This window comes from Haemaphysalis longicornis, unplaced genomic scaffold, assembly GCF_048455015.1.
Source record: "Haemaphysalis longicornis isolate Haplotype H1 unplaced genomic scaffold, Haemaphysalis longicornis Haplotype H1 scaffold_7, whole genome shotgun sequence".
Taxonomy (NCBI): domain Eukaryota; kingdom Metazoa; phylum Arthropoda; class Arachnida; order Ixodida; family Ixodidae; genus Haemaphysalis; species Haemaphysalis longicornis.
In genome coordinates this window covers 21,686,134-21,707,239 of record NW_027526422.1, presented here as the reverse complement: position 1 = coordinate 21,707,239, position 21,106 = coordinate 21,686,134, and positions in this window count along the sequence as shown.

The following is a 21,106-nucleotide window of genomic DNA, read 5'->3' as shown; positions in this document are numbered from 1 at the left end:
TTTCTTTCAAGAAAGTGGCTTGATTTTCTTTGTAACCTAGCACCGCTGAACTTTGTGGTCTTCTAGTTACTTTTAAATAAATATTATTAAAACAAATACATCGCGAAGGCCAACTTACTTAATTTGGCACAGAGAAACCTTCGTGTTTCAGCAATGTTTGTCTTTAGAACTATCTCATGACTTTACTATCTAAAACATTTGTCCAGGTGTAAAATTCAAATCTACCATATATTTAGATGAAAAAATAGCCTTATGTAATAAGTGCAAAGTTTTATTACTCGAAACGTATTTTAAAAGTATATTCATCAGTATTACGGAATTGGACGTAATATCTTACTACCTCGAAATATTGAGATAGGTTTGATTAACGTTTGCAATGGGAGTAGTTGTGTGAGAACATTACATTTTTCTCAACGAATTATAATTTCACGAATCTGACGAGATACCAGTCAAAAGCAAAAGTTCCACAGCGCTCACCTAAGTGACCGCAATGGCACGTACGTTTGAGTGGCGCGACTGACAAATAATTTTCTGTGGTCTTCTAAAATATTATTTAGAGTACAAAAACTGCCCGTGTAACTTTTGGTGTAGCTGGAGGAATAGGTATGAGTTGTAGTTACTGCGATTCCGTTGGTAGGAACTTGTACAAAAGAAAACTGAGTTACTCTGCCATGAAGTTATTCTTGGAAATCGTCCGTCGAAAATATGCGTTGCAGTTGTGCCCGAACCAACTGCGCGCAAAGCCTGGCGCAGACTTTTTGTGTCTCGAAGGTAGTGCTAAAACCTTATTTATCGTTAAAGTCCTGATATTTCGCTCAATTGTCTTTACCTTAACGTCAGTCGACTGTCCGACATCGCATTTTTTTATCTTGTTTCTGTTTGTGAAAATAAAGCGCTTCCCGCACAATGCTTGTATCGGACTCCTTGTCAGCCCTCTAAAAACGCCTTCTGGCAACTGAAACTTCGGTCCTTTATCTGTTATCTGTTGTTCGTTATTAAATAAATTTCCTGTTAGCTGTTGTTAGGGATATTTGTACAGCGAATAAAGCACCCAAAAAACTGTTGTTCCAGGTGATATCCAAGAAAACTGCACCAAGCCGGTACGTATGGCTCTAGGCAAAGTGAAGGTAACTTACCTAGAGTTTATTGAGTTGTGCTTCCAGCGTGGACAGTCCGCATTGAGCTCGAGTGCAGGTGTTCTAAAGAAGCTTCGTCAAACGTCGTTTGTTGTTTGTGCTTTTTATTTTTCTTGTCATTGTAGGTCATTGTCATTGTAAAAGTGTCATTAACGACTTTTAAGGCCTCCCCATTGAAAATCGTATGAACGCAATGGGAAGCCGTGTGTTGTCCGGTACGTTCCCAGCCATAGGCACAGCTGCGGTGTCTGCAAAGCCCTTGTTCAAGGTTCTCGCCCCCCGCATCCATCCTTGATAGTATGTCTCCGCTTAAAATAGCGCTCCTTCCGCTGCCACTTAGAACATCGTGCGTACATCCCCGCCAACTAGGACCCATCCATTTATTCCTGCTGGAGTTGCTGACTCAGTATATGCAACGCATGGTTAATCGACAGCTCGCTTGATCATCCCGGCAGTGAAACAAAGGCCCCGGCGCTTCTGGCGTTGCCCCAGTAAACGCCAGCACCGGCTGGCTGCTTAACATGGCTGTTAGCGTACGCAAGCAGAATTTTCTCACCTTTCCCTGCTTTATTCCTAGCCGCCCGCTTTGCCTTCATTGTGTGCAGGGTCTTTTTGTAGGTCCCGTTCCTGCTTAGATAGAGAACTCATTTTCAGAAGACACTTAACGAGAAGCCGCACGCATACTGACCAACGGAAAACGTAGACGCGGCTACTAATAGTAATAGATGAACTACAAAAACGGGATTCAAACAGAATACACAAACAATGACAAAAGGAAGACCCGCAAAAGTACACTTAAAAAGTACATTTAAAAGTACAATTCGCTTCGCAGTAAGAAGCCCTGCAAGCAGTGCAAGCTTAGTGAGAAGCGGGTATACTTAGAATACACTCAAACTGGATAGTCGAATAAGCAGTTGCCAACCTTGCTATTACGTACGGTTTTGATTTAGCCAAATGCAAATTTAGTTTATTAGGTGGTGCGCCGTAAAAAGCATATTCTTCTACCTTTATCAGAGAGACCGATTGAAATGAGCTCCAAAAACCGTCTTTACTTGTTCGCCCACAAACGCTTTATAACGTGAAGGGAAGTACGGGTATTTTGATGTTGAAAAGCAAGCAAATATCCGTCGACCGTATTTTAATCGGTGACAAGAAACCCTCAGGTGGATGTGCTTACTTTTCAGGTTGCCATTTCAGCGTCGACCACCCCCGTTTGGTAACGTAGGAATGAGCTTGCGATTACGAAACGTGCATTTGTAATAGTGCTGCTAATGTAAATTTCAAGTGTTGATATAAAAAATTCAATAAATTGATAAGGAAAGCACAAAATAAAAGCGCACGTGTCAGTAAAGGACTGTGTTCACAAAGTAACTCAGGAACGCTTCTTAATAATGAACAAAAATATTTCATCAGATGACGGGGCTCTAAATTAAGGCGCAACATAATCGCGACAATATATGAGACTGCCTCTTGCGTTACTTGAGCGCGTAATAAGTATGCTCGAGCTGTATTATTTGTTGTTAGCTTAAGGAAGATAGGTTAAGCCTTCTTCTGATTTTCCACGATTTCATCATTTCGAGGGTCCCTAAATGCGAGCGTTGCAAAATCGCGATACTTGCCTTGACAAATTGACTCTTGCATTGCTTGCACGTGTAATAACTAGGCCGGATTTTTACCGTCTTTGACTGGCGTAAAGGAGATAAGTTTCAGCTTTTTTAAATGAACACGAAGATTTCATCACTTGTCGGTGCTCGGAATGAACGAACCATAACCTTGCGACAACGTACGCGCTTTTGATTGAACAGGAAACTAAAGCTACTTTTCAAAAAACACGAAAGCTAATACTGTAAGTTGTGTATCTTCAACAGAAGTAGCTGCACAAGAGACCGCTCATTACAAAGAATGGATTGCTTGCTTAAGTTATAATTATGCCTTTTTTGCTCCTTATATGTCCCGAGTATGACTTTCATCTCCAACGGTGCCGGCCTTCACGCAGGCCGGCGTGTTTGAGGGTCGTTTCGAAATGAGTGGTATCGGGGTTGTGCACTGTGTTCATGCAGAACTCTTTTCAGCCCCTTGTTTTGTGAACAAAAACAGGATGAACACGTGGAGAAGTACGGCAGAATTACATGCCATTCGTAATGGGTGCGGTAGATCTGATTACGAAGTTGGAGCTGGTGAAATCTTGGAACATTTTTATCCCCCTTAGAAGACTTCTTATTTCAACTCAGTAACAGCCGTGGACGCGGTATCGTAGATTATTAGATGCTGAAAAAAGGAGAATAGTTCTCATCATGAGCATTTTATTTTTTCTCATAGCTTTTATCTCATGCAATGCTATCTAGCTAGTATGAGAACTTTCGTACGCTTTCTTGTTTCGTGAGGGGAGTTTCCCTTTTTGCGGAGAATTTTCGGCTTTAGTTTTAGTGAAAAAGGAAAATGGGAATTTTAATAGACACAGGGAATTGTACAATGCGAGAGTAAAAAAAATAATGTCAATAAATCGGATCTGGCACTATTTACTACTTTGTTTTTATCAAAAGGTTCCCTCAAGCGGTCATCGTATGTAAGTTCAAATATCCGAAGTCGTGTTCGCGCAAGCCACAATCACCAAATCCAGTTGTTAAACAGGAGGGAGCATAGAGGAAAAAGTACTAAATGAGAAAAAGCTAGTAAAACGTGAAGAGACGGTGGCTGAAGGACTAAAGCCTGTTCGCATGTATGTACATGCGAACAGGCATGTTCGCTTGTATGTTTGCAATTTGTACTTTGTGCCTGTTCGCACAATGTACAAAAAAGTATTTTGGATGCGCCTTACTCCGCGCGCTGTGAACAAGAGATGGTGCCAGCACTCCCGGCGCTGAGCTAAAGTTAGCTAGACTATACCCAACAATGTCTTTTTCTCTTTCATTGGGTCAGTTTTAACTTGGTGCTTTGGCATGCAAAGTAACCATGCTGTTTGGTACAAAACGTGAAATCCATGGTCAAAGGCTGCTGAGTTGCCGAGTTAATGGAATTTAGTTCATGCTGAAAGTCAGATTCTACCAGTGGTGTGTGCGTCCGGAAGGCTACGTAATTTAGTGGTGGTGCTGGCTAGCGCCCAAAACCGAACCTAAAAACAGGGTAAAATGTCGGAGAAATATCGGCTAAACGCCACAGTCTGCTTGAAAGTCTGAATTCCTCAAACAACTTATCTACTCAGAGACCTTTTCGATACGTAAAGTTTGCACTCCTGAGAAAATGCCTGGGAACAGATTATTTCTTGCCGTCCGGATGAATTTGCACCAGATCGCCTGTCTCTACGGCTCTAATTTCGTTTCAGAAAGAAAACAAGAAACAGCACAAAACATTGCAGGCACACAGTGAGTTTGACTCCAGTGAAAAAAATTAAAAGTAGTTTCTTGCATTGAAGGTCAATTTAGGATTTGCCTGCAGTATAACGCGAGAGATACGCCGGCGGCCAAACCTTTCCTATATAACTGAGTCTACACGCCTAGGCACGTATTAACAGGATAAAGAGGAAGGACGGGACGAAAATCCATATTTTCTTTAGAAGCACCGGCGCGTTTACCCCAAAGAGCTTTGGCCGTAGTCAGAGCTCAGGGAATTTCGAAACTGCAAATTTTTGTGAGTGGGCATCAGGCTGTCCCCAGAGCAAAAATGTTTTGCATGAAGCGCCCACAGTACAACTAGGCGTAACCTACTTACAAAGTTTCTTTTTTATATAAAAGAATCGCGAAAACTTTTGTCTAACAATAAAAACACGTCTTTGTTTGTGGGTTTTATGAGCGATTCGAAGGTCCTGGTAGTAGCATACATATCGCGGTTTAATATTTTGCAATCAGTCTTACGCTTTTATGCATATCTTGAGAACATTTTTTCTGGGTTTGTTTTTACTTTCTTGCCGCGTTCATATTTTTGAGAAGAGTCACCAATAGTTCATGTTGCAAATAACGTGTTTAAATGATTCAGTAATTTATGTCATCAGGGCTATTTAATGTACCCCGCTGTTTTTCGTCTTTTAAATAAGCGAGTCATGGCAGTACTTACCCTAATTGCGCCAAACCTTTATATACGCCACGATATTGGAAACACCAAGCAAAATGCTATGAATAGTCAAATTCGTAAAGACATCATAAAATTGGGGCAATTAACAATAAAACGAATGATGCGGTGAATAATGTGGGCGGGTCGTACTCAAAAGAAAACCGCATACCCTCGACGTTCACCGCAACATTTTCATCGGGGCAATGGAGAATTGCCTTTTAGAGTTGCTGCTGATAATTGGCGTGCCCTTCAAATAACGGATTCGCTGAAATATACTTCATAAAGAGTCCTAAGCAAGCTAGCCATACGTTTAGTCGGTCTCAGCTTGGTATAAGATTGTGAAGGTAGCGCACTTTTTAGCCTTGCGCTAGAACATGCAAGGCATTCGATCTCTCTTTATACCTAACGAGAGTTTCTCGCATTGCGAGCCTATTAGAGTGATGTCGAAGATTCGAAAAAAAAAGAATAACGAGGCGCGTCAGGTTTGTAAACTTTTCTTTCAATGCCTTTCCCTCTACGCGTCTTGGTTACGGTAGTTTCGGTGAGATAAAAAAACCTTAAAGATACGAGTAAAGTTCTCTTCAGTCCTGCACCTATTTAAATGGAAATTCATTTCCGCCCATGTTCAAGCTTCTGAACTTTGTCATTTTGTCGGAATGAAGCAGCACACCTGCGCCTAACGTCGTGCCGTCTCTTTATCTTTTATGCCGCATCTCGAGGCGGAGGAACTCATTAGCACTTGCGCGTAGCCTTCAACTAGGCTTCCGTACAAATATAGAAGGGTGAAGTAGAAAAATGTTACAAGATAAAAATAGGGCGCCATGATGTTCATTGTATATCGTCAGGCTTTAATTTTTGCTAACAAGCGGTCTGGTAGCCTAGTTGGGCATCGACGTGGCTGCTTCAAGACAGACTGCAACGTGGTCTTGACACCCGTATAAACAGTGTTCTTTTTATCGAGACTTTTACAAAAAGTTTACTTTGAGCAAAATTGGATCCGAAAAATTGTCAGCGTGAGCAGAAACGCGTTACACTTAAACTACAGCGAGCCAGAGATGTCTCCTCCTATGTATACGGTGGAGCACTGGAATTCTCTGCCGGAGGCGCACTTCATTGTACTTCACGTGAGCAGATACTCCACCTACTTAGAGAACGGCGTGCAATTTAACCTCATTTGTTTTATCGCAAGAACATGTTGCTACATCTTTACACTCCTACAGTTAGCGCGACGCTCCGAATGAACATCGGAGCCAGGACGTGCTTCACTGAAATGGTTCACAAACTGCATATGGAAAGAGCGCACTGCAGCAGGGAGAAACGTCGTGGCTGAAGAGCGCTCAAAGGAACACTGAAGGAAAAATTTAATTTCTTGTGATATATAGATTGGCATCTTAATAAAATGAATATCGTTTGTCGTCTACTCTACGTCCTTTCCTTTGCGCTGTTTCTTACAGTTTTAAACATGCACCAACCAGCCCACTTGCTCCCCGTTCTATGAATATACCAGTCTCTGTGGCAGTACCTTTAAAATATTTTTGTAAATAATGAAAAACAAAAATGAAGCTATCAGTCTCCCAGCATAGATGACGTAAATGGCGACTGAGCGGATGGGCCCAGTGTCACGTGAGTGAGTGAGTGAGTGAGTGAAAGAACTTTATTGGGGGTCCGGCGATGACGCGACCTGGTCGCGCACCCGGCTAGTCCCACGTCGGGACCGGCAGATCTGGCCCTCCGGTACGGTCGCGGGCACGCCGGACTGCCAGGATTTGCTTGTCTAGAGCGGGGCTACGCAGAAGAGACTCCCACTCCTCTTTGTTGAACTTGGGGTATGCGGACCCGCACACCCATAGCATGTGATCTAGAGTAGAGGTCTGTCCTCAGGACGGACAGGCGTCGTCGCGATATACGTCGGGGTAAACTTCGTGTAGAACTGCCAGACAAGGATATGCGCCGGTCTGTAATAGTCAGAGGGAAACGGTGGCACCCGGTTCAGCTTAGGGGGAGGGGGTGGAAAGACCCTTCTAGACATGTAGAAAAATTTTGTGACCTCGTTATCAGTAGCGGGAGCCTCCCTGGGGCCGTAAGGGGTAGAAGAGTCAGCTCTCCTTACAGAGAAAGCTCCGTGAGGTCGCGGGCAGCCTCGTGAGCAGACTCATTGAGGTTCGGGGAAGCACCCGCGACAGATCCTACATGAGCGGGAAACCAATGAATTGAATGATGCGTGAGAGCATCAGGTGAGAAGCTCGATAAGCAGGTGAGCAGCTTGCTCAGCTATGCTACCATTATGGAAAGCTCTGACTGCCGTTTTGGAATCACTGTAAATCTCAGACCCACGACCGCCTAGCAGGGCGAGGGCGATGGCGACTTGCTCGGCGACTTGGGGGTCTGAAGTGCGAATGGAAGCGCTGTTAGAAATCTTTCCGCTGGAGTCGACCACAACGACGGCAAAGGTCTTCCCATTGCTGTACTACGCGGCTCCAACGAAGCTTGCTCTAATGTTTTTTTGCTTGATCTGTTTGAGGATCGCTACTGCTCTCGCCTTGCGTCTGCCCTCGTTGTTGACAGGATGTACGTTTCGGGGAACGGGGACCACTAGGAACTTCTCTAGAATGCACCTAGGGATCGGGGTACTGCTCCTCGAGGATCCTGCAGAAGGGAACCTAGCTCTTCGAGGATGCGTTTGCCTGCTGCTGTGGTGTTCAGGTGAGCGAGTTGCACGCGTTTTGGGCTTCAGCAATCTCCTCGGCAGTGTTGCGTACCCCCAGCTTGAGGAGATCCTCTGTATGGATCCTGATGCGTAATCCGAGAGCCCTTTTGACTACTTTACGGATGAGAGCGTTGAGCTTGTCTCGGTCCGCTCTAAGCCAGTTGCGCATAGAAATCGTGTACGGGAAGTCGCACAGTACGAAGGCGTTGATCAGCCTAAAGAAATTTTCCTCCTTCATGCCTCAGTGTCGGTTTGCAATTTTGAGAACGAGGTGGAAAGCGTTTTCCGTCTTTGCGATGATTTTGCGGAGGGCCGTTACACTCCCGCCATTGAATTCGACAAACATGCCCAGGACCCGAATGACGTCGACCCTGGATATCATCCCCCCCCCGTCACTGGTGCGAAGAGTGATGTTGCTTTCGGACACTGGCTTCCAGTCATTGGGTCTGCCTCCGTTCACTTTTCTGTAAAGCAGAAGCTCCGACTTAGCGCAGGAACACGCTAGTCCGGTCGGTTGGAGGTACTCCTCGGTCACATCCATCGCCTCCTGCATAGCTTCTTCAACTCTTCACTCGCAGCCGCCGGAGCACCAGATGGTGATGTCGTCGGCGTAGATGGTATGCTTGACGCCCTCGACTCGTGCCAACCTCTCTGAAAGGCTATTCATACATATGTTAAACAGCATGGGGGAGATTACGGCGCCCTGAGGAGTGCCCCTTCCTCCGAGGGGCACATCTTCGGAGCGGAAGACTCCAATGCGAAGCTTGGCCATCCGGTCCGTTAGAAAAGAGATAACGTAGCTGTGGAATCTGGAACTGAGACCCTGGTCCAAAACTGTTCTGACAATGGAGGTGTCAGAACAGTTCCCAAACTCTTCCCAAATTCAATTAGGCGAAGCCTAAAAAGTCCCTTGGTGTCGGAGTAATGCGTCTTTTTTTCCTCATATGAACTGTTAGTAAAACATGCATATCAGGAAAGGGACAACAAGCGGGCCCTTCAAAAAACCTGCCATTAAAACATGTGTCTAAGAAGACTCCTCTGCAATTGGTTCTGTGGGATGTTGCGCATGAATTCCAAAATGCACGCAACAAACCAAGCTAAACACTGTCTCTGCAGTCAGTCCTGTAACCATAATAACCTGAGTTCGACCAATTGCACAATGGCAGACAGGACGTCCCCATTATATAACCACGTCCGCTGTCAGGTCGCGCCGACTTCTTCCTCCCCTTCAGCCACAAGCAGACACGCGAGCGGGGCGAGGTGACCCCAATACGTCCGTCGTGGGCGGCTGTACAAACAAGCTTTCAGGGCGTGGCACTGTCGACAGACCACGCGAAGGCCTGTCGCACAGCAACCTTGTTTTGAACAGGATTCATCCGTGAGTAAAATCTAGAGCGAACCAGCGGCGGAAGTAAAGTGACAAGAATAGAAAACTCTCTTGAAAAAGATGGGCACCTACTGCATCGTACGTGATGTTCTCTACAAGGGCCCATGGGAACGCCTGTGCATTAGTGTGGTAACGCTGTCAGGAGAATTCATAGGACTTTACATCAAGGAGACTCCATCCTGCCGGCATTTAAGAACTGCAGTTTTATTGAAAGGAGCACACCGATAAGAGTGAGGAGGACTTTTTTCGGCAATCGTTTGAAAAAGGAAAAACATTTCGACACAGAAAGACAAGGATGATGAACGCTGAACCGTATTCCAAAGCAGCAAAACATGTTGTTGTCAGCGGGGTGCACTTAAAATTAAAAGTACGTCCCTCCGTGCCAATAATAGGGTGGGAATATTTTTAAGTGCATATTCTTACTACTCCATATGTACAGCTTGGTGCATTTACCCGCATGTTTTATTCTTCAGCACATTTTTATCTTCCCTCGTAAGCCTAGATAAGATTCTCATATAGCCAATCTTATTCAAGAATTGCACTTAATTTTGTAGATGATCTCGTAAATGAACACTGCTGCGCGCAAGTGACCTAGGAGCAGCCATTACGATTCTTAAGAAGCTCACTTATTACTTCATTAGGCACAATCGCACACGCGCACACGCTGTGCGCGTGCGTGTGTGCTGGTGTCCGCTTAGACGTGGTGTCCGCCGAGCTCATGCGGTTGTTCAGCCGTTCTCCACCGTGCCGAAGCCCAGCTTCGACACCTTTTGCAGTTTAAGGACGTGGTTTGTTGTTCTTTCTTCTTCTGCGTGCAAAGTGCAAGCAGCGGGGCGGCGCAGCTCATTCTCCGGAACTTTATCGGTTATGCTAGGCATAAGCGCAACATTAAGCACCAGTAAACCCTCTCTCGTGGTATTCTTCTGTGCTTTTTGTTGTTGCTCTTGTTGTAATTGTTGTTTTGTAGGCATTTTCTAGTTTTCCTTCCAGGAGATGTTCATGAGCTCACGTGTTTGCTGACTTGTGCAAATTCTTTGCCCTTCATGGCTCGCACCTCGAGCACAGTAGCAGTCGTTACGAATGTCCACTTGATTTAAATATCTTCGCTTGTTCTCCTGTACCGGCGCACGCCCCATGAGCATTCTTAGAAGCTTCAAGAAGCAGTAATGAGCTCTTTTTTCATCACGCAATTTGTTTCAATATCGCAACATTAACTTTCAGTTGCGTGCACCGTTATTCGAAAATATTGTTGAGATACGGCTTTTCCGGCCCCCTTTTCCCTCAGGGCGTTTTATAACATAAACCCAAAGGCGAAAACTTGTCCCATTTTCGCTGGCTTTTAAATTCTTATCAACCCTGTTGATTTTGATAAGAACTATCATCAACTTAGTGGGCGGAAACGATGTCCCATAGTTTCCCAACGATGGAAGCATTTGTGTCCTTGCGCAGTAAAACTTTATTAGCACTGGCAAATTCGTGTTTTCGAGTACGAAACTTGCGCAAAGTCGCAACACAGCGAGATGTAAGTGTAAAATGATCGTGTTTCTTTATTGCCCCTTTGGTTGCAAAGGAGCACATGAATGCGCGCCGTCCAGGCTCTTATTTCTTGTTTCCGGCATGATTTCTCCTTTTTTTCGAAATAATATCATATAAAGCGGTTTTTAATAAAACCAATTGCAAAGGTTTCTCGTGTTGAACTTTAGTGCTTTAACATCAACTTATTGTGCATGAACTAAGATAGGAAATTTGTGTAAACTAAATAGGAAAAGTGCGTTGTATCTGTTTTTAAACACACTGGTGCAGGATAGTTTTGTCACCGTGTGTGGTAGGAAGAAGGTCCAACCGGTTGGTGGCTGCGGCTGCAAGACACGCTTCTCCGGATTTGATTTTGGCATGTGAGGGTAAGATTGAAATGGAAACCTGGGAGCTTTTGTGGGTCATCAAGCATTGTCTGGACGGTAACAAAGGATTGTCCAGCTTGTCTGATCGGAAAGCTTAAATTAGACTAGCTGTAAAATGAATTTCCAGCCATGATTATACGCGAGTGTATTACAGCTGTTGTCGCCACCATTTAACAGACGGCTTCATAGCTCAATTGCCTGACGCGTCTTGCGAAACTTTTGAAAGATATTTATCATGTTTCTTTTTCTGAAATTTCGCAATGGGTTCTCTCTTAAACCACAAACAAAAATTGCGCGAACGGCTGGACTAGATTGTTTACTTTATCTTCGCAACTGATACGAGAGGAAAAGACACCTACTCCTAATAACTACATGTTGTTCCTAAATGTTACTGATTGCATTAACAGACATTTGTTTAAGTCTTTCTTTTGTTCGAGAAGAACGAGCTACCCAAACTCAGTTACGAGAAGGATAACTAGAAGCCCTTCTTTCTAAAAACGCTATACATAAAGGCCGTTATAGCCGTCAAACCGTTGTCAGCCACATTGGTTCTGCGTGTTCAGTAATGTACGGCGAACATCGGCGTGCTTTGTGCTTCGAATAAAAAGATCGTGCCTACAGTTAACGATGAAGACAGTTGTAAGCTGAACGAGTTGGTACGGTGACATGTTTGCAACATCTCCAAAGAAAGAGAAGGACAAAAGAAGCGAACGGGACGAGGGCTGGAGAGACAGATTTTTGCAGGTCGTTCCGTCGCATCATGTAAATTTTGGACAAACTAAAATTAAGAGAAAACCCTGGTTGGGTTCGGTCAGAGTACGTTAGATTAGACTGAGATTGATTTTAGACAGGGACTTTATGTTAGGTTAGGTACGCTTAGGTTTGCTTAGCTTACGTTACGTTACGTGGAAGCAGCCTTTTGGGTAGGTGACGCTGTGAAACGACCGTTAAACACTGTCCCAGGGCTGACTTGTCCGCTTCTTTTGTCCTCGTCTTCTTTAATGCTATGGCCAGTACGTATCCTGTGTGAATTTTAAGCAGGAATAGTAACCATATTTGCTCCACAAAAATGTGTTTCTTCACGAAGCCCACCCTAATTAAGGTAAGGCCACAATCGCACATTGCTACATTTGAAAACAATATCTGGAAGGTCATCTATTCCAGACGAATTCCTACTTATGCACACATAGCGCATCGCCAGGCTCAAAAATGGTAGTTGTATAAATAACTCCCGGTATGTTCTTTGGCCTGAGCACGGAGGGGTGCACTGCAGCTGTTATTATGGAGACAAGGAAGCTGCCCTGCCTTCTGTTTAGCATCAGTGGCATCCTCTATTCCATTTTTTTGTGGGGCGAAGAAGTAGATGGCGGGACTGAAAACAATCCTCCCTGTCAATTACTGTGGGCCCATAGCTTTGTTGGAAAAATCTGCTATCAATTTTTTTAAATGAACAAACACGGCAACTGAACAGCTGAAGACGTCACTATACCTTATTTTGGGCTTTCCGCGAGTGTCAACCAGTTTATACCAATAATTCGAATTGACACCAATGCCTGGGTCAATTTTTAGAGTGAGTGCACTGCAAAAAGTTATTCAAGTGGCCTTAGTTGTCGAAACGTCAACTGTATCGCGATCTCCCGGGGTAATTGGCGTACCATGCTATTGTGTGCTTCTTTTCTTTCTTCCATTTGGTACCCTTCGGCTGTCTTTTCCCTCAAACTTTGACATTAGCGTAAGGGCTTTTCATTTGGCATGAAATATTGTACATGCCAGCACTCCTGTCCATACTGCGGAAAAATAACGGGCTTGTAAAAATTACTAGAGAACCTGTTTAAACGAACGAAACGCACTGCATTGTCCGCGAGCCCCGCGAAGAGAAAAAAAGAAGGCGGACAGCAGAAATTGGGAGCTGGTATTGAACAAAATGCAAATGCTAAAATACGGAATAAATGCAAATTAAAAGCCTAGCTGGGCAAATATCACTTCCGCGGCGAAACCATTCAAATCTACGTCAAAAACGTGACCCAGAAAACTCCACAGCACAACCACGTACGCCTTCGCACCGCTCTGTGTCAAGCAAATATTATTATTTTGCAAACAAGCCAATGTTTGAAGAGAGAATTGAAGCCTCCTGTGCAGTGCTTTTGCAGTATTGTCCATGCGTTTGTTCTACACCTGCACGTTTTCGTCCGTTTCATCGTAACAGCACGGTTTTGTTGTTCTTTAGTACCTGACATTTCCTCTTCGATCTTCTCACAGACTCCCTCATGGTCTCCACCTATCTGGCCGCAAGAATCACCATGGCAAGAAAATACCAATCGAATTCAAAATAAGCCACTACGCGTTTCGAAGAAAAAACATATATATGCGGAACAGGCTCTTAAAGACATTAAAGACAAAATGATCAAGAACATGGAACAAAAATATACGATTGCCTCATTTCACGACTGAAGAAAACATCCTATTATATTGACTATGAAGGTTTGTTACATTTGTAGAAAATTATAGAATAATGTAAATAGTCTTCTTCCAAGTTACTTAATATAAATCAGTTCGTGGTGCTAGGTACAGCTCCATCCGCAGTACTGTTTTCAACAAGGTGTACCACAAGGATCAAAACTAGGTCTTTTGCTGTTTATAATTTATGTGAATGATATTATAAGTATACCAGGATAACGCGAACTTGTTCTTTACGCATATGACGCCCACAATAATATTATAAGTAAAGCATTATCACCTGAAATTGCCACATACGCAGATGATACAAGCGTTTTGTTTTCTTTCTTTGAATAAAGACTGCACTGGAATCGGAGGTTAATAAATACTTGAAGCTTTTGTCCAAATGGTTTCTGTGAAACAAGCTGGAGTTACACATAAAAATAGAACCTATATAGTATTTAAGCCATGAAACTAGAACATACAAAAGGCATTCATCATTGATTTTAATGGTGTGACAACGGAGCAAGTGAAGGAAGAAAAATTCTTGGGCGCCTGGATTCAAGAAAACCTCACGTGGCCTAAAGACATCAATAAGATTTACAACTAATTATCTAAATGTGTCGGTGTAATTTTTAGAATTGCACACCTGATAGCGCCTTCGCTGAAGCGAGAGCTACAGCTATATAAATACTTTTGTACTCAAAACTCACTGGTGTGGGGCACAACAACGAGAACAAACTACGCCATACTAACTCCTTTGAAAAAACCAATGTTTCGCATATTATGCAATTACCATAGTTGCCATGCAGAACTGCGAACTACTCCATTGTTTGAGCGATTTGCTATGGTTCGAGCTTATACGATATTATTTAAAGCTTTTGTGCACCATACATAAGGATAAAATACAAAATACAATGCACTGGTCATCACAACCACCAATATCTCTTGATAGTCACTGAGTCATAACATCCGACACCCACTAAAAACAAGGACAATTCACGAAAAACAAACTTTCTTATTTCAGTGCACAGAAATATTAAACAAAATGCGAAAGTTGTAACTTTCAACGTTTCTAAAAAATCAGTTAAAAAGAAAGATAAACAAATATTCCTCACTGACAATGTGTAGTTTGTTAAATAGTCTATATATTTTACGTCTCTTTGTTTTATTATTGTGTAAAATATCACCATCACGAACACTGAAGACGAAGAACAAGAGGATCTGCTCCTCGTGACGCGAGCGCGCGATCGGAATTCTGGCAGCCATTAAAGAAAGGATTCAGATGGTTCCCCGGTCTCCTCGTTGTCTGTACCAGGTCGATCAGCTGCTCCGACACCGCCGTCTTCTCCGCTGTTCCAAGGCAGGCTGCTTGTTTTCGTGGCGTGGAGGTAGAAATTCTGGTCACGGCACCACTTGTAAACACGAGAGAGACCGGGGAACTATCTGCATCCTTTCTTTAATGGCTGCCAGAATTCCGATCACGCCCTCGCGCCACGAGGAGCAGATCTTCTTGCTCTTCGTCTTCAGTGTTCATGATGGTGATATTTTACATTATTGTATACAACTCCGCAGGCAGATTTATCAGCATTTTTAGTGTCCTTTGTTATTACACTGGATTCCTAGGTACGAGATATGCTGCCTCGATCTGGTTCTGATTGGGAAATGGTGATGTCCGAGATGTCTATAATTTTTTAATAGTTCCTTTCTTAGTTTTAAAATCATTTCTCGAGCTTGTCTTCATCTGTGTCCCACAGTCTGTGTTTAGGTGTGTGTATACGTATATGTATATGTATATATATATGCACACAAATATCGATTTTTATTCCTGCTTTACCCATGACTCAGAGTTCTCTGCAAACTTTTGCGTTGCAAACCTTTGATTTTTTTGCTCACCTCATTTCTCATAGCCTCTTTTCGGCTTCTTTACCATTTTTACTTATTCTCACGCTTGTGATGGGAATTTCTAACGTTGCAACACTGCTGAGACAGTGATGACCTCCGTCAGGACATCTGTGAGGACCTCTCGTCATGCCGTCGGTGCCTTTAGTCCAAGTGTCGTCCCACTCAGGCGAGAAATAAATGGTGTTGAAATTCAAATTCAAATAAATCAACACAATACAAAATAAAACAAATCGTTACTAACTTTACTGATATAGAATCTAGTACCACTTTTGTCTTGTATACTATACCCACGCAGAAGTATCGGCGGAAACTTCCTAACACGCCTAACCGCAACTGCTTGAACCCTGTCGTTCGGCTTGAAGAATGCCTTAGCATAACATTTGCATTATAATAATATCCCCAAGGGATGAGCGCCCGCTACAGCGAACGTGTGCCGCCTCCTTTCTCTTACTTAAAGAAACACGAGTGGATGATTGGACGAGTGGATAAAGAAACACAAGGTTCCGAACAGTCTCGTGAAGTTTTTCAGGGCTCGCTACAAAACCTATGTGGGTCGCGATGGCCAAGATGAGTCTCGCAGGAGTTTTACGCATACATTCGCTTCCAGTGCGCGTGGCGGCCACAGTGACGTGTGCCCACTTTCCTCTCAGATTGGTCGTTCAGCCGAATGAGGCTTTTCCTCCTGATGGGCCCCACTTCCCGACACCTGTTGGCTTGTTGCCTTGATGTTATAAAATGAAGTACTCTTTGCGTGCGCGCGTGAGTCTTCGTACGTTCGTGTGCGTGTTCACGTCCGTGTGAATATATTGTTAGGGTGAATTGTTGCAAAATAGTAAATCACTCGTATTGGGCAGTTCCTGTTTGTCTCTGAGAACAATCAAAAAGTAAGATAACCACTTTACAGGAAAATTGGTGCAGCTTAACTAGTGGTGCAAGGCTGGAGAAACAGCAGAGCTGGCGGCCCTTCTCCTTTCGTCAGAGACTCGGTTATTGCATCATCATCAGCAGCAGTCCCTCTAGGTGTACTGAAGGCCCCTCCAATCGACCTCCACTCGAGTCCATTCGAGTCCACTCCAGTCCGCTCCACTCGAGTCCATTCTTTGCCTCTGAATTTTCTTATTTCGTCCCACCATCGAGTAATTGGCTTTTTCCTTTTTCTAGACCTGTCTCTCTGTGTCCGCTCTATCACCCTGGTAGTCCATCGATTGTCATTTCGCCTAATTACGTGGCCAGCCCAAGGGCATTTCTTTTTTCTTAATTTGAACTACGCATTCTACTGTAGTTCGTTCTCTGATCGATCAAGCTCGTTTCCTGTCTCTAAGTGTTGCTCTGATCATTATTTTTTCCATGGCCCGTTCAGCCGAAGAAAGCTTGCTTTCAAGTTGTTTACAAAGACGCAAAGTTTCCGCTTCATTTGTCGTTACCTCACATTTATTTCTGAACTTGGAACCTAAAGAAATGCTGTCGCGCGCCGGGATGGCCATGATAGCTAAATCGAATAGGCGCCGGTTTGATAACGCGACGGACCCAGTCTCGATTCCGACCCCAGGAAGAATTTTTCTGTGCTGTCCAATTGGCTGCACATGTTGCTCCCGACTGCTGCTAACCCCTAGCCGCCGGACATTCGGGGTGGCCCGGTGGTTACGTTGCCGTTTCACGGCGTAAAGGTCCCGAGTTCGGTTCCCGGACCTCCTAAAGCACATTTTTTTTCTTGGGACTTCGTGGTTTCTGTGTACGACGGGCGGATTTGCATCGGTCTAAACAGCTCTCCTGTCAACAAAGAGTGTGAAAGAAACCGACTAAAAGGTTTGCGTGTGCTTAATGGAGACGTTCACAAAGTGTTATTTGCTGATAGCAATGTTGCTTCTACAGCGCCGCTTCAAACACAAATGACAGAAAACGCCTCGGGCCTTTAATGCCATTATAGTTCTAGCGACACTTCTCGCAGTAGTTGGCCTCTCGGTATGATAGGACGTCGCTTTCAGCTCCAAATAGAAGAGCGTGCTCGTGTATGGGTAGAAATGGCAGGAAGGACTGTAACGAGTAGACGGGATAAGAGGATGAAAATGAGTGGAAAGACAATGAGATAAGTAGATAGTTTGGGGCAGTTATTCAACACAAATCTGTCGGACGCAGCCCGAAGAGTTGTAACGACTCCAGATCAACATTCATCGCAAAGTGTTCCCGCCTCAATTTTTATTACCCCATGTTCGAGGCTAGTTTAAGGCTAACGTATAATATCACAGGAATACTATCACCCAAACTATGCAAAGTATTCACAAATATTTTTGTGGGATTTCCTAGCAGCTCCGGTGATTCAGAAACAAAAACGACCTTTATGATTTTTGTCATCGTGATTGCAGAATCAAGATGAACCAAGAACGCAAATAGGCCCCATCTTCTCGAAATTTGCTTGCTTGGGTACTCGAGACGCTCCCCTTCTACCTCTGTCATGTTACAGCATCTTCTAAGAGCGGTGCTTCAAACGCAACCACCAAGATTTCGCTTTCCGCAAACTCAGCCGATTGTTACGAATCGGCCAACGCCGCCGTATTTTCCCGCATCAGCCACCACGTGCGAAGCCACCACGTACGCCACAGCCGTCAGGCGCCCGCGTGTCGGTGAATCATACTTTCGTGTCTCTACATGCCCGGCTCAGACGCTTCGCTATCGGCGCGATCAACATTCGGCGGCGCGCCCCGGCATGCTTCTCGGACGTGCGCCCCACAGCCGGCAGGTGCCAGCACGTCGGTGAGTCACGCCTCGACATGCCCGGCCCAGTCGCCTCGCTTTCAACCCGCTTCAACCTTCGACGGTTGCCGGCCCGGCGAGGCATGTATCAGCATGTTTTAAGGACACTCTCTCCCTCTCTCGGACTCCACGTACGTTGAGGCCATCGATGACTCACGAACTGTGGAAAGAGCGTTGTGTGTGTCTGTGACGTTCATGGCGTGTTGCTACTTGGCGTTTTGACGGTTGCTGCTTTTGGGTATAAATAGAAGCAGCCCAAGCACTGAATTTCATTCCTGTCTGAGCAGCGAATCCATGCGGTCGCTCGGCTCGAGTCCTGTATTGTAACCTCGCCCGTGAGGGCATTTTTTTTTTTGCTTCGGCTCACCTCTCGCTATGAAGTAAACAGTTACGTTGGCCTATCAGCCCTGGACGTCTTCCCGGCTGCAGTCGGCCGCCCGGTCGCAACACCCTTCATGCCACACACGGACACCCTCAGACAATTAGTGAAACAGCTGAGCTCCCATTATCGGCTCCAGGGGTGGGAAGAGATTTTTTAGGATAATTTCAACACAGATGCTTGTCTCAGTTCCGTTTACTTGGCACAGCCTATATTAGAGTAGACCATATCCTAAAATGTTTCTGCCCAATGGAACATTTTCTCTTATAAAAGCATTCAATAAAACACAAATTTCTCAAAACGGTTGCATGAAACTTACATGTTCCAGAGATATCCTCCCTAGACATCCACTGAATACACTGTTCCTAAACAACGTCTCTTAACGAAGCACAACCTTACGATGCCAATTACTACTTACAGGGCCATCCGCAGTTCTGTGATTATTGGGATTAGGCTTACAGGGAGCTGTTGTACCACGCAACAGGCATCACTAAATTGTCTTGGTTCTTTTATTATCAGGGTAGATAAACGTCCATTTACCAGCCTGTACATCATATTTCCACAAAGACCGTCTTTACGAACTACCAACTGGATGAAAATTATCTCTGAGAAGTTGGAGAATACGGCATAATGCCACTCGCGAACATCCTCGCACCAAGCTGCCTGACGATAAAATGAACAAAATTAGCACTCCACAACTTTGGCACAAGGTGTATTGAACAGCACGAGCAGCTTGTGCAAAGTATTACTCCCTGCAGTTGTTAGTGTCAGCCACTAAACAGGCAAAGTTTTAATGGAGCACAAAGATTCAAGGGTTTTTATTCATGCCAAAATCGATTCAGCAGACAGCACCCTACTTTTACCTGGGTAGGATAGGAGCGATGTTGATTCTGTGGCCGGTTGTGTCCGGCCTCGCTGGATGAATCATTACGGCATGTTTATTCAACGTGACGGGGTCCCGGAATCTATCTAGCTACGCACCACTTTCTGGGGCCCAAAGGGTTAGGAGATGAGCATTCCGTATGTGTGCATGCTTCAACTTCCTCTACGCCGCTGACCTGAATGATTCTGCCGTGTTTATATACGGCCATGTCCTGTCTCTGTTGGCACAGCGGAAAGCACGCTCAATGGCACCTTATTTCGGGTATCTCTGGGTGCCGGGACATTTCGTTCAAGGGAATGAAAAACCATAAAACCGTTTTGTCATGAGGCAAGGCATGAGGAAGGGAGTAATACATACCCTTCAGATCCACCGATAACCCGCTCAGAATATCAGAGGTTTGCGACTCAAGGAAGCTGCTCCTTCATTCTGAAGTCTGCTCCTTCAATGAAACAAAGCATCATTGAGTCGTGCCTTACTTTCAGTTCCGATAAGAGCGTAACTATTCGATAACAGCGTTAACCGTTGGTGTTACTTTCACTTAAAATTAGATTTTTTAGAAAATTAAGCAAGGAAACCAAGGAACCTGTTACTTCGACTCTTTTTGCCTCTCAAAACATTACCCAAGCACATTGATTCCAATCTTTAAAGAAACTCTGAAACACTACCAATAAACGCTTTCACTCTTCCCTTCACGTGTGGAAACATTGTCAAAGCTATAGTTATCAACAGCACAGAGCTTCACTGGGTGATTTGCTCGACGCAGCAGAACTAGCCGCCTTCCGCTGCTGCGGTGCTTTCTGGGGTTTTTCTAAAGTGGCTATTTGTTTTTTGCTCCAACCGAAATAAAGCGGGTAACAGCCGCTTCATTGCTGTAATGACGTAATCCGAGCATCGAGCACTGAAAGAACGCCGAGACTCGGGAAAAAGAGAAAAATTCGTTGAGCAGGCATCCAAGTTATCTGATAGGCCTAGAGCAGTGATTTGTGGCTGAGGTACTTTGTGACCCAGTATTCTAGGTACTGGGTGTGTTTGTTGACCTGAAAGCATTTAAGATTTAGAAAGGGTTGAAAAAAGCGTTGCAGGGTACTACATTAAAGGCATGGCGGCACGCAATAAAAGCTTCTCTAGCAAGCCACAGGTCCATGCCTTCTCTACCTGTCGAGTTACGCAAAGCCTAATTTGATAATGCTTCTTTGGAAATAACGTGTCTTCTAATTACTGCGAAATGTTTCAGTATATCAAAAGCATTTTCGTGTGTTTCAATGCAGCGGTTAACTATCGGGTGTTTGTTTATGCAGAGCCACCGAAGTATTGCGAAATGCTATGCATTCCGGCATTGTTCAATGCGATATTGCAGCTGCAGATGGTAAGATAGCGCAGCCTATACCCTTTAAAGGTGATCAGGATGTATGCCATCTGCAGTATTAAACATCGGCAATTGAGCATGGAAAATTTCGCTCTTTGTCTTCTCCCGCAACACCATTGTGGCATGGCGGTGGACATCTTGTTTCGCTGCTGCCGCATCGACTTTCTGTAAGTGTGCACCAAAAGTAGTGTGCCTGCCTTACAAGTTA